The sequence below is a fragment of the Pezoporus flaviventris genome, unplaced genomic scaffold, assembly GCF_033815535.1.
Source record: "Pezoporus flaviventris isolate CSIRO_AGI_PZ_B2104156 unplaced genomic scaffold, CSIRO_AGI_Pfla_v1 ptg000015l, whole genome shotgun sequence".
In the NCBI taxonomy this organism is placed as follows: domain Eukaryota; kingdom Metazoa; phylum Chordata; class Aves; order Psittaciformes; family Psittacidae; genus Pezoporus; species Pezoporus flaviventris.
This window is the reverse complement of record NW_026892563.1, coordinates 33,382,778-33,397,399: the sequence shown is the minus strand read 5'-3', so window position 1 is coordinate 33,397,399 and position 14,622 is coordinate 33,382,778. Positions and strand designations below refer to the sequence as shown.

The window sequence follows — 14,622 nt, the reverse complement described above, 5'->3', positions numbered from 1 at the left end:
CCAGCTCTGGGCCCCTCACTACAAGAGAGACATTGAGGCGCTGGAGCAGGGCCAGAGAAGGGCAACGGAGCTGGTGAAGGGACTGGAGCACAAATGGGATGGGGAACGGCTGAGGGCCCTAGGGGGTTTAGTCTGGAGAAGAGAAGGCTCACGGGGGACCTTACTGCTCCCTACAACTGCCTGACAGGAGGATGGAGCCAGGTCGGGGCTGGTCACTGCTCCCAATGAACAAGGGATAGGAGAAGAGGAAACGGCCTCAAGCTGGGACAGGGGAAGTTCAGACCAGATATTAGGAACCATTTCTCCACCAAAAAGCTGCTCAGGCCTTGGAACAGACTGCCCAGGGCAGTGGTGAAATCACTGTCCCTGGAAGTGTTCACTCACCGTGTAGATGAGGCTTTTAGCGATATGGTTTAGTGGTGGCCTTGGCAGTGCTGGGGTAGAGGTTGGACTTGATCATCTTTAAGGTCCTTTACAACCTACTTGATCCTATGTTCTTTCTACTTGTCTTGGATTTACTTATTTGTGTACTATATAAATGACCACATATGAATTGACTACATATTTCTTCAAGACACAATTTTTGGAAGCCAAAACAGTCTGAATAGCACTTTTAACCCTCAAACTTCCCTGTGTTCTGAGCTGAATAACAACTGACAGTAATGAGATAAACTCCAGTGCTAATTTAAGTTCACAGAGCAGTATGAAAGGCAAAGTGCAGCAGAATAAGCAATGCTTTACCAACTGGTTTACTTCATAGGCACAAAACTGTTTACACTTCCTTCGAAGTGGTCAGAGTAGTACACACACATATAGCTTCGTAGAGACAGGATATCTGCATGTATTTTCATGTAAATATAGTAGTATTTCCCAGCACAAGTTGGAAAAGCCTTGGTAAGACTATCTAATGTTATTCCAGGTCCTTTTCAGCATCGCTGTCTTATAGACAATGGTCTATAACATACACCTTTGTGGTTTAGACATGTAATGAAGCATTTGAATGCAAGCATATATACCTGCCAAGCCATTCAGTTCAAATACAGACAGTGGACACAGTTATACCACTACTTGTTTACCTGGTAACATTTGTCTTATGAGCAAAACCTGCAAGTTGTGGCTAATGATTTTGGGGTAAATTCATTTTGAGCTATGTATTTTTACTTCAGTAACTCTATATATATTTATAAATTCAGTGGGTTTGTGTGAGTCTTTAGAGGAAATGGTCACTCCTCGATTCTTTATATAAAGTAGCCAGATAATTTGAAGAAAAGTAAATCACTTTTCACCACTAGTTCACACTGCTCTTCTCTGGAGAAATTCTTCTTATGCTCATCTATTCCTCTATGAAGATTGGTTTAAATCAGATTTCTTTTTTGTCATAATTCAAGTCAGGAAAGGTTAAACTTACTTTCTTCTTTGCAGCAACAAAATATTTAAATGATGACAGCATACTGAAGGAGCAAAACCAGGGACTGTGGCTGCTAATTACTGCTCCCATTTTCTACCCTTTTCACTTTGAAGCTCTGCATCTATTTCATGACATAGAGCAGAAATATGCATGAGCTGCGATTCTCCCTCTAGAACAGGGAAAACTAATTGACAGCCTGCAGGCTGAATCCAGCTCCTCAAGATGTTTTTACTTGGCTCCCACGATGGCCTAGAGCAAGACTGAACATCATGCAACGTGCTAAGCAATTTGCTTAGCTCACAGGAGTGCAGAAAGGAAAGAAAAGAAGTAAGGAGAAGCAGGAGGTGGGAGGAACAAAAGAGCGTGGGTGATGGCTAACAGGCTAAAAATGGAAGTGTAACCATTCCAGCACTTTCCCACCTTCCTGAATTGCCTGTATGGAGAGCACCTAGCATGGAGCACAGTTGGAGCAGGCTGGCTCTTTCACAGGGTTTGTCCCAGACTGGGGTAAGCCACAGGAAGGATCACTTCTGCTGCAGTCATTCAGACTCTCAAGCCCACATGCCTTTTGTAACAGGCTTTAAAAAGAGATAGCTCTGCTACATCTGTGATATTATTAGGGTAGACCAGGAGCAAACCAGTGCCCCAAGAATCCCTATAGAAGGGAGGAAGGCAGCACCATTCCTGCATGAGACCCACAATCTCTCCAAAAGGGGGTCATGCTGCTGGAGCAGAGAGATAGTCTAGATGTTCCTGGTGTGGACAAAGCCCTCTTCTTCACATCCACTATGTATTAAAGCAAATGGGATGAGTTTGACTTTATAGCACTTCCCTGAGCATGGGTGAAATTAAAATCAATGAAACTTGTCTGCTTCTGCAGGGGCAGTCCCAAGTCTACCAGAAACACACTAAGTTGAAGACAAAAAACCAAGTGTCTCTGCATCAGGCTCTCCAGCACCTTCTACACACTGGTATACTATTAGGATTTCTTTTTTGTAGCCTTCTTTCTCTGGACAACAGAGGGTTAAATATACAATCATCATGATATATTCATCTGATCCATGAGCAGCTGGCAGAGAGAAAAACAAAAGCAACCCATAACCATAGGGAATCAGTCATCCAGGGTCTAGATGAATAAATCCATAGAAGGAAAATCAAAAATTACAAGTTAGAGAACTCAATTTATATCCCAGCACAGCACCACCCAAAAGGGATAATTTTTGCAGCATTCCAAAGGATTTCCAAAGTTATTTGGCAATTACCGCTAAAATAAGCTACAAAACCTTTCAAATAGTCCTTTAAAACAGAGTGATGAAGAGCAGCCTTGTGAGGAACACATACAACAGCGAGCAAGTTCCCAGTTTCTCCATGGCTGACAGATGCCTTTGTGACCCTTTGAGACCAAGATTTAATTTCTTCCTGCCTCAGTTCTTCTGGCTAGAGAGCAGCCATAGTAAGACCGCCTTGTTTCCCAACTACAGGCACATTTGAACACTTATAAAATGCTTTTAAACAGAGGAGTGTGGAATTTTCAGGGTGCTCCTGCAAAAGGAAGCATCACAAACTAATGCCAAGAATCTGGAATCCAAGTATATGCATCAATTATCTTATTTCTGTACAATACTAGAGTAAAATTAGCTGTCCTTTATGGTTATTCTTTTTACATTTTTTGAAAACATTGTGCCTGGCTTTGGTTTAAAACCTAATTGTCAGCATTTGAAAAAGAAATAATTTGCAATGCGAACCATTACACATTTTATTAACATCAAAAGACTGCTTTAGTCTATTCATAATGAAAAAGCTACAAGTTGAGATTATTGTTTTTATTTTAATAGCTAATTCCATGATGGTAGTTTTGAATATTTCATTATTTTCTTCAATAATTATTAATAGAACTCTAGTACATCTTACTTTATGAGGAAACTTTTCTATCAAGTATCCTGCTCAAAATGCTGCTTGATTCCTGTTTATGACAGGACAGACCTTTCCACTGTATTTTAATTAATTCAGAAGGCAGTACAGGTAAGATTTCATATATTTTGAAGAAAATTTAATAAGTTAACAAACCAAACTCACAGCTATAACAGCAGTCCAGAAGAAGACATAGTTTTATAAAGTATTTTAGTAAAGTCACGTTATCAGTGGAGTCATTCCTGCTTTAAAACCTTACCACAGACTACACCAAAGAACTAATTCCCCTAATAAAACTGGAGCCAAACAAATTATCTGCAGATAAAGATGTCTACAAGAGAGACTTGCTAGTGTCTGATGAAAAATTGAAGAACAGCATGGTATTTAAGGAATCTGCTTAATTATTGCCATCTTACTCTTTTCATTTTTAGTCTACAGATTCTGTATACTTTAGGGTGAAACAACCTATTCATTTCTTTAACATCAGAGAAAAACTTGTAGGTTTTTACTAAAGTCTATCTGTAGTATAATTCTTGAGTAAGGATAAGGCACTGTGCTGAATACCAGACTTTTATAACACTAACAGTTTCTGCCAGCAAAGCATTTACTAATAGGAATTGAAGAACAAAAGCAACCAAGAATGCCTTTGCATCTGGAAATGGTTACAGAAACCCAAATGGTAACTGTGCATAAAGTAGCAGTCACATAACCTTAGGAATTTAAAAAAAGAAAGAAACAAAACCAGGAGTTACAAAAGTATTTGACACTCTCGTCTTTTTCTTTTTAACTGGATTTTTTTTTTTAAGTTATAAAATAATAATAAAAAAATCTCATTTTTAGTGGGGTTTTTTTTTCATTTTATGATGAACTTTTGGAACTGAATTACAGCATGCGTACAGGTAAAATATTAAATTTCACTCAAGCCAGCTCTAGTGCACAGCTCCCTTCCAATCACTTTTGATAGCTCAGAAGCACAAAGAAGCCCAGTTTAGAGAGTCCACATGTGTTTAATCTTTGATTAATTGAACAAAACCTAAGCGCCTCCAGACATACTTCTTTTAATCACGGGCAAGATATCTTTTCAGTTGCTCCGCTGGTAGGAGAGTCAGCAGATGTCGGGCTGGTCTAAAGGGAATTTTCTCTTCCTCTGGAGAAAACAGTTTAAATAGGAGAGGAACAGACATATGCTGACTCTGCACTGCTTAACAGATGACGTAGAGAAGCATCTACTACCGCAGGGAGTGGAACAGGGCAGTTTTCAAATTAAATTTCTTTCAAATTCAAAGCAATCGGCTGAAATCAATTTACATACAGGATGCAAGTGCAGTCAGGCCGCTCTCATCAGAACAGCTCACACGCACAAAGCCGGGAATCTGTCTTTGGCAGCAAGATGTATTTTAAGAAACGTTTTAACGTAATGACAGTAGAAAGAAAAAGAAAACCAATTTCTTCACAATTTAAACACAGCTGATATTGTTTTTCTGGGGATTGACGATTCAAAATAATAATCATCTCATCAATATGAAGTATTTGCCAAATGTTCCAAATTAAAATTCAAAACAGCATTGGCACAATGCAAATTTATCTCCAAATTTAGCTCAGGAGCGAGTCTTTCAGTACTTCAGCAAAACACGGTTTAAAATTTAAGGGGGGGGCGGGGTTGGGAGAAGAACATATGAACAACCAGTGCATGAGGATTACTAGTCAGCATTTTGGTTGTCTAACTTTAGTCTTTTGCCCACAGGCCTATGTCTTACAGCATCATCTAGGAGATGTGAACACTTACAAAAATAGGAATGATCTCCATTTAGCTCTACCAAGATGTCTTGCAGCAGGGGTGGAGAGGGAAAAAGAAAGATCAAGCGTTTAAAGCCATCTCTTAGTGGAAAACAGCATACAAAAACTCCCTTGGACCAGAGGAACTCACCAATTAGAAAAAAACAGGAGACAGCCAATGCTCCCAATTCATTTGATAACTTCCACCCTCCAAACTTTGCTTGAGGCCCTGCCCACAGGACATACAGGCTCGAAGCCTATCAGACAGCATGTCGCCTACCACCTTAGGAAGGGCAGTATGCAGCAAAGAATGAAAACAGACTGTAGTAACAAAACCTCCATTTCCTTCTTCATACAAGTAGGATGCCTGCCTTTATTGATACTTACACTTGGTGTTAACAACTGGAATTGCATTCCACAGGCTTCTGAATAGCAACAGCAAAACTACGCAGAGCTTTGATATCAATGCACTATGTTGGCTGGATTCAGGAAAATTACTTACACATCCAACTCAGGCTCACACTCAGAGAGTACATTTAAAGCCTTTAAACCTGAACGATTCTTTTTTTTTTCTTTTTTCCTCTGAAACTAATGACAAATGAGTCTAAATCTTCGAGGCATAGCTTCCACTTCATTTTAAAAACCAGCTTCTCCAGTTTTGGTTCAAGGTTTCAGATCATCTTTTACCCATCAGAATCAGCATTCTACAAAAAGACTGCCACCACATTCTCTGATTTATGAATGCTGAGCTGCACAGCAACCTCTGGCAAGAGTAGAAAATGCATAATTTGCTTGATCACCCATCCCAGCATGGTCACCCCAACATCCCAAATTACTCATCATCACCAGAATAATCTGTACAGTCACAGGAGCATAAGCAAAGAACTCTGTTGGCTAAAGGGGACCTAAATTCCTCCATTCTGCATAATTTCTGGGAAGATATATACGTAAGAACGGCTTCCTTAGGCCAGACAAACTGCTCATGCAGCCTATTACTTTGCACTGACCCTGGCAGAAGTACATAATTGCACTGAATAGGAATCTTTTCTTTAAATGCTCTGTTTCCACAGGAGTTGTATTTGTTTCATATGTACCAGCATCTAGAAAAAGCTTTCATTTGTATCGTTACCCATCAATAATACCACTGACCTGTGAACCACTCTAAGTACAGAATTAGCTACAATGCTCCAATATGTTGACACACATCCTCAATAAATGCCCTCTTAGTCTGCTTCCAAAATATATTTAATCCTAGCACTTTAGATCTAGTATGAAATACATGAATGGTATGGACTTCCAAACATTTCCATGGAACAACAAAAGCCTTAAAGCACTAGCCTACAACTGCAGGCCATACAATCTTCAATTCTTTACAAACTCCTCTCACATATTACCAAATACATACAAGTGTATTTTATATAACAGACAAACAATATTACTTTAAGAACAGACCTATACTTAACTACAAAATGAAGTTCTACCATACCAAATTGTGTCAGTTAGGAAACATATTTAAGTTATGGCATTTCCAGGAAGCTTTGGTGCTTTCCTTTTATGTTGTGTTAAATCTTTACATCAATGCATAAATTAACCTCGCAACCCTCTTTACAGCATGAATATCCAGTAACTCTATTAAGGCACACTCCTCATTTGATTCATTTATTTCCTGAGTACAGGCAAGACTGAATCATCAAGACTTCACCAAACAATACCAAAACAAGTAACAACTCCTTGTCTCCCCCACCTTCCCTGCAAGGGTGGACATTTGCCTGAAGAAACCGAGTGAATAAACCTCTTAGCGAAGCAGTGGTAGGGATCACGGCTCTAGTAGCAACGTTCCACCAAAGCGAAGGGGGCTGCTCTCCCCAGGACAAACTGAGAAAAGAACATCCTAAAACTAACGGTAAATACCAAAAGAAATACTGAAAGGTAGTTAACAAAAGTTAATGGCTTTTTTCCTCTGGTCTCAAGAGGTATGAACGGCAAAACAGCAGGCAAATGATTCACGTCATTAAAATCATTTTAGCACAGCTTCTAAGAACAAAACTCTTAATGTTTCGTTTGTACAAAATGTGAAAATATAGTAAATGAGGTAGCTGTTAAAAGCACAGAAAATGTAAACAGCATTCTCCATTATGTACCACTGTTGAGAATAGGGACTTACATAGATCTGTGGGTCAAACAGCAAATAAACAGAACTGTTATTCTGAGGTTCACCCAATGCTAAAACAATATGATTTGGTAGGATTATATGATACCAACAATATATTTAATTCTTCTCTTCAATGAGGAAAAGAACAAACAGCCTGGTTAAAACGGGTATATTTTCATCTGAGGCCGTGGGTGCCTCAAATGAAGGGAATTCTGATACATATCCAAAATGTTTTATTCACTGTCATGCAACCGAGGAAGGGTGTTAATCAGCTGTTTGCCTGATTCTTTCAACACACCAGTGGTTGGACTTGAGGTATAATTTAAAACACAGAACACTTATAAAAATTAAGTGGTTTGAATTTTGACAGTATTGCTTAACTTTCAGCTAACAGCGCAAACAATAACTCAGGGAGACCCTATCTTGCCTAAAACTAATGGAAAGTGAGAAATAATTTTGCAGCTAATTGAACAGCTCATATTCTGCATAACTCAGGGAAATGAAGTACAGCAAAGTCAATGGAGAGTTTGGATTCTGTAGCAACTTTTTCTCACTTGCCAAAGGAATTTCAGAGTAACAGGATAATTTTGTTTTACCAACAAGAATCAACAAGGCTGATAATAAAACATCCTCTGCACAGGATGGTAAATACTGTTTCTTGTCAATCAAAGGCAACTGAAGTGTTTTTAACACCTACACTGACTGTATGCAATTTTTAGCCCTTTTAAAAAAAATCTTAAAACTGCAACAAAGCGTTTTTAGAAATAGAACAATCATTAGTTTATGTACGGAAGATTATGTCACAATGACAAAGCTACGCAGGAAAAAACTACACCAAATTTCCTAGTTATAAATGTACCTCTTCTCTAAAAATTCATTATGACATGGCAAGGGGAGAGTGGAAAAAAAAAGTATATAGTCCAATTCAGTGGGGAACATTAGACTCTGTATCTTATTTTCTCCCAGTAAAACCAGCCACTTTGTCTGAAACGTGACATGGGCCCTGTGTGGACTGCTTGAATGAAGGTAAGTTCTTTTCATAAAGAACGTAGACACTCAACGCGTTGTCATCACATGTTGCGACAGTCCAACTCAAAGACAAGCTAAAATTATGGTGTATTTCCACCCAGCAGAGGAAACTACCCTCAAAATAGTTGTTGTCATTTGGAATCTCCAGCAATTTGCCGGAGATTCAGACTGAAATCTGAATGCTGTGAGTTCAGACTGAAATCCTTTGAATGTGTTAGTATTCCATTTTTAAACCATGTTATAGGACAGTCAAGGAGGCCTATCAGAACAACCACTGAAGACCATTTTTTCTAACCCTGCACTAGGAATATAATCATAATAATATGATTAAACTTAAGTACCAGAAGTGCTGTAATATTTAAATGTATCAATTTGCTGCACTGCTGGATTTCTGTGCTGCCTCACTTACCTATCTCCTGTTGTGTCTGCTTGATTCATATTAGGATTTAAAGACGGTATACAGAGCAGAAAAAATTATACAAAATACAAACATAAAACCACTCTATTTTGTTGCACAGGTTTAATGGGACAAGGAAATTCCTTATCTTTCACCCTACTTTCACCTACTTTTTATAGGTGACAGTAATCGCAACTGGGAAAGACTTTGTTAAACTATGGGAGGTGTAAAGAAATCTGCTATTCTTACTAGATCTAACTCAATATGTGACAACATCGTTTTCATCTAATGCAAAAAAAGAAAGGAAGAAGTACAAGGTTCACTGCTCAAACTTTTCAGGATGCAGTACTACTACGCTTAAGACAAAAGGCATGCATGCAAGCATACACACGCACATGAGCATTGAGAAATATGACAGTAAGTTTCAAAAGGTATTTTTAGTTCTTCCACGTTTTCACCCTGAAATCTCATTCAGACAACTAGTTTTCCTGCCAGTAGCTTAAGTGGGATTTCCCGGTAGTACTAATAAGTTACTCCAGTACCACAGCTGGTCAGTAAACAAAACAGACCACCTATAGAATAAAAAATAACACATCTTCAAAAACTAGGGAGAGGACTTAAAGGACTATAATGACATTCAAACTCTCAAATGTTCTTCAGCTGACTAATGGCAGAGGAAAGTAATACACACCAACCTGTAAAAGTAGCTGTTCCTGCTTTCCTCGAATGGAGGTAACTCCATTATAAAACACAGCTGCAAAAAAGTTTCTCTTAAATGATGTTAGATTTTGGTCACACATGCTTAGGAGGCAGTTAGCAGTAATCCTGGTTTACTGTGCAGCTGAAACAGAGTCAAGTTCAAGCTAAACCTACCATTGATAAATACTAAGTTTTAAGATGCATTAGCAACATCATTGCTATTGAAATCTTCTATGCCTCAAGGAACTTCTGTTAATGCCATTGCTTGTACTAAGCAATGGTACAGCTTTACTAAGTTTTTTGTGTGTGTGCATAGGAGCTTAAAGAGATTCCTGTAAAACTGAGATTCATCTTTGTCATACACGCACCTGAGCACTCAAGATCAGCCACTTGTTTATCAGCAAGGAATTAATAGCTCAAGTAACAAGATCTGCAAATTTGTCCATTGATTTCAGCTTGGCTTCAAACATTGATGCTGTACAGCAGCAGTAAGGAGGGCAAGCTTGCTAATGTGCCCTAGCACCATATAGACTGAACAGCTGATGAAAACCACACACAAAAAAGTATGACTTTTCATTGTGAGAAGGGTATTACTGCTACAGAACCATTGAGCATACAGTGCTGTTAACTCATCTTTCATAATCCTATGCTAGGTAAGGGGTTTTGTTCATTTGTTTTTAAAGTCACAACCTAGCAAGTCTGTAAGTGGGATGTTCCTGGGAAATATTTGGAGAATTATCCACTGAAAATTGAAAACAAACTTTTACACAAAGCGGTTTACTTAGTGTAAAATACCCTGTTATTAAGGTTACAAGTAACATGCATGTGTACATACTTTACAAATCCTTTTGTAAAAGTACTGCTCTTGAGCAACAAATCCACGTATCAATGGAAAACAGAAGCATTGTGATGAAAGTTACTCTAGAATTCTCATGGCAAAAGTGAGGTAAGATTTTCTAAGAGAAAATATTCTTTGAACGAAGGCTCACAAAGCCACTGACCAACAACCATAACCAACTGCATTTGCATTTGATTTTTCTTAACATCCTCAAAAGCTTTAGAGCAAGTGAAGAGAAAGATTAATACAGCCCTTACAGCTATCATTACCACTCTTGACATGGATAGGTTTCTACACAACACTACTTCACAGACACATACAACTTTCAGAAATACAGTTTTCCTCTAGAAAGAGTTAACAGAAGGAAAACACTGAATCAAACTACCATGCACCAGCAACTTGGTCTTGGTAACTTCCTAACCAGAATTTGGTTTTGATTAGGTGCATCCATTCACCAGACAATCCCGAGAGATTCAAGCACATGAAGCAGCTCCAGCCACTTTCCAGTCTGCTGAAGAGTAACTTTGATTTCTCTACTGTGAACAATAACTTTTGTTTCCCAACTGATTGTGCAATAGATAAAACAGCCTCCAGCCCTCACTCTGAGGATCAAGCACGGTCCCACTTTGTACTCCCACCTGTAAAAGCCGACACTTGTAGAGAGAATTACACAGTTTCGTTTTGACAGGGACATGCCTTTGTCACATTCTTTAGGACCTTTCACCACTGCAAAATGTGTCACCAGTAGGCAGTAATCCAAAACCAGTCACATTCCTCAAAAACAAAACAAGGAGCTAATTTAAGTAAGTCTCCAGTGATCAAAAGGCTGAGTTCAGGAAGTCAAGAACAGGGAAGCAAATGGACTTGTAGCAGCCTAAGTCTGAAGGACGACTACAGACTGCTATCTCCTTATCCCATCTTGCACCCTTTGTGCACTCCCCTACTGAAACTTCATTCTACTGCAGATTAAATTGGAACACATACAGCGAGGCTCCATTTCAGTTCTGTGCGAATAACACTGCAAATATAGATGAAACCAGTCAACTACAAAAAAATACAAATCCCCCAATTAAACAGGAGTACATCTCTCGTTTAATTGCCTTGTAATTCAGCTTTCTGCTGAGCGGCTACTTATGCAAATTTATATCCTTCCCATTTATTAATATCTTACAGATCTAAATTAAACAGAAAATGTCATGTAATATTAAATAACAAAGCTACTTTACAGGCCTGTGTAGCCTGGAATAGTTTTACTGGTCTCTAAAGTGCATAAGAGATTTGAGTTCATGAAATATCTAGCGGCTACTTATTTGATTTAGGAAAGTCACAGTCCCTGCAACATAATCAAACAGAATATAGGCAGTGGGGGTTCAAATACTCATTTCGTAGACTTAAAGAAAGACACAGCTCTTTACCAGCCAGAAGAATCATCTTGGTTTTCAGTCTTTTTAGGAGCATGGTTTCAAGGAAATAATTACAGAAACTGCAGTAAATACAGCTGCAAAGAGTACTTTATATATATATATATACGTACAAATAAAATAGCATTATAGAGAAGATGTAACAAATCCCCAATGCTATGCGTAGACACATAGGATCTTCAGACGTTTTGGAAAGGCCGCAAGAAGCAGAGATTGCGTAAGAGGTTTAATTCAATTTGCTGACACTAAATGGTATTTAGATCATGTATTAATTGAGAAGTCAGCGGAATAAAATGCAGCATCTTCTGGATTAAATGACACACACCCCTCAGTCAAGTCACTAAAGAAAGTCTGATGAACAGAAAGGGACAAAGCAGAGGGAGAATTCCCCCTACAATTTTATCATTTGTGATTTTAGTCTGTCCCCCATGATGGCAATCACATCTAAAGCGGTTTTAAAGTTTCTAACAAACAAAGGTATTTGAGAAGGTATGACAGCTTTTAATACAGTGCACTTCTGACATTTTTGATCTGAAATCCCTCTGCATTTCCTTCTTTGCAACTACAGAATCTATGCAGAGAGTACTTAAGGAAGATGTTCACCTTGTTACACAGGCAACAAACTACCTTATTAATGATGAGCACCGGAAGTGTTTAAAATTGATCTGGATGAAGTAATAGCAGACATCCAGTTTAGTTTTAAGTATTAACCTAAAACTGAAGTCAAATCTACACATACATTGAACAGTGAAGGAACATCATCTGATTAAGGTTGCAACTATAAGAGGTGATGGAAGAAAATGTGATAGATTCCCTATCACATTATGAAACAAATTGGTGTAGACAGGGGATGCTTTTTCCAGCAAGAGCTATCAGGTACATTGCAAAACATGCTTCTTACGAATTTTACAAAAGTCATTTGGTTAAAAAAGCAGTATCAAAGCATATAACCAAATGAGTACTTTGTCACAATCAAATAAAGGCACAAATAAAAGCTACAGTTGAAGCCAGGACACTCTGTAAACACTCAGAAATGTAAATGCTGTGGTGCTCTAAACAGGTATACTGAGAAGCTAATCAAAACAGTCCAATCCACTGTGAATATAGCTACAGCTTATAAATACAATAGCACTGAATCTACAATGCACAGATTTCTAATTTAATGTAAATTTATTCCATCAGGCTTCAACCCTTTCATTGTTCCTCACCTCTTCTGTGCTATTTAAAGTGTTTGGGTGCTTTTGCACTGTCACATCACTACCTTTTCTATTAAAATCATAGCCTGTTCTGTTAAAATGGTTTGTCTATAACTTCCAATTATTAAATTAAAATTACATACTATTTTACCTACAAATCTTATTTCCAAATGCATATTGTGATTTTTTACCCCTCTGTGTACTGTAGGTATTTATTTTTGGACATTATCCCTTGATATGAAGGCACTTTTGAGCTGGATTACTATTGTTAGGTGGTGTACCTTTGAACATTTTTAATAAGGCATTAGTCTTTTATTTAGTTATCTTGAGTACTGGCAGAGGATCTTAAACATCTGTGGTGATATCAAGATTTTACTTTCAGAACACGTCAGTCAGACTCTCTACTGCAGTCACATAAGGATGACTTGAGGCAGGGGTGACAAACACATCTAGCAACTATATACCAGTTGAAATTACGCATGCCATAATGTAATAGCCACTAAAGCCTATCTCATTGTTTCTGGGTTCTGATGAAAACTTGTGAAGACACAGAAACACTACATGCATTGCAAACATTACTCCAAGGTACATCATGAACTAGAAGAACGCAAAATAAGAATAAACTGTCCATGTTGCTTTGCTGCATGAACACAACATTAGAACTCATTTTAAGAGCCTATAAGCAGTGCTATAAAGCAAACAACAACAATTAGATAAAAATCAAATCTTTTAAACATTAAAGCCCACTCAAAATTACACCTACAAGATACTGGATATAACATTTGGGAGTAACCAAGCAACAGATGATTTAAACAGGTTATATAGATTTACTGGATAAGCATACTTCCACCTACCCAGACACTGATCACTTTCATGACTAGAAGTAGTAACAAGGAAACAGCATGGCTATAGGTCTTAATCATGTGCATTTTCTGTATTATATGTGATGATCAAGATCCTTCTTGTATAAGGATTATGAAAATCCTTGGTCTGTGAATGTGAACAAAGGAAGGCAAAGGGCTCACGTAAATGCAGAAATTTATAGTCTATTTCCTTTGCCTTCTATGGGTTATGAAAATCTAATGCTTCTACAGTTATACACCAAGACAGCCTTTAACTTATCTAACAGTTATAAACCTCATCAGAGCTAGTTAACATAAATCGTATAGCCCACAGAGAGATCAGTGTTTTCAGAGAGCGACTCACATAGTTGTGTGCTAGCTCTTAAACATGACACCAGATGAATTGCCACAGATTACAGGGGAAGCCTATACAAGCAACTTAAAACAAATACCTAACTTTTGAATGGCAAGGTTTCTGTGTATACTTCAGTACCCCAAAACTGCTATTTTATGACCTACACTTGGCCCTCCATATGAAAGCTTAGAACACTTTCATGTACACTCTCTGCCTCCAAAACAAGCAGGGTTTAAAGGGTATACAGGATGAGATAAGCATTACAAAGTGACGTGAACATACTTGACTGTTCCTTCCGTTGGCCAAATACTTAGAACTGGAGAGATGATTTGTGGGCTACTTCTTTTAGAGAAAAAACAAAACTCGGCTCATTTATGTTTCTAAATCTGCTAGCATTTTTCCTAGGGTTTATTTGTGCAACAGCAAGGTCAAACCTATTACAACAAATCCTGGCTATTCTGTCTCCCAGTACACATTGCATTTTGCATGGTTATCTGGCAAGAAAAAACATCTATAAACTGAAACCAAGTACACAAAGATAAACTTTAAGTAATCATAATTGCATGGAGGCGTAAAAGTAGCAAGAACGCATAAAAAT

At 38.1% G+C, this 14,622-nt stretch overlaps 1 protein-coding gene across 1 annotated transcript in view; it reads right to left on the bottom strand.

Annotated features, from left to right (window-relative positions):
* ROBO1 (roundabout guidance receptor 1) overlaps nucleotides 1–14,622 on the bottom strand; it is a 707,499-nt gene that overhangs the window by 247,467 nt on the left and 445,410 nt on the right. The window lies entirely within an intron of this gene.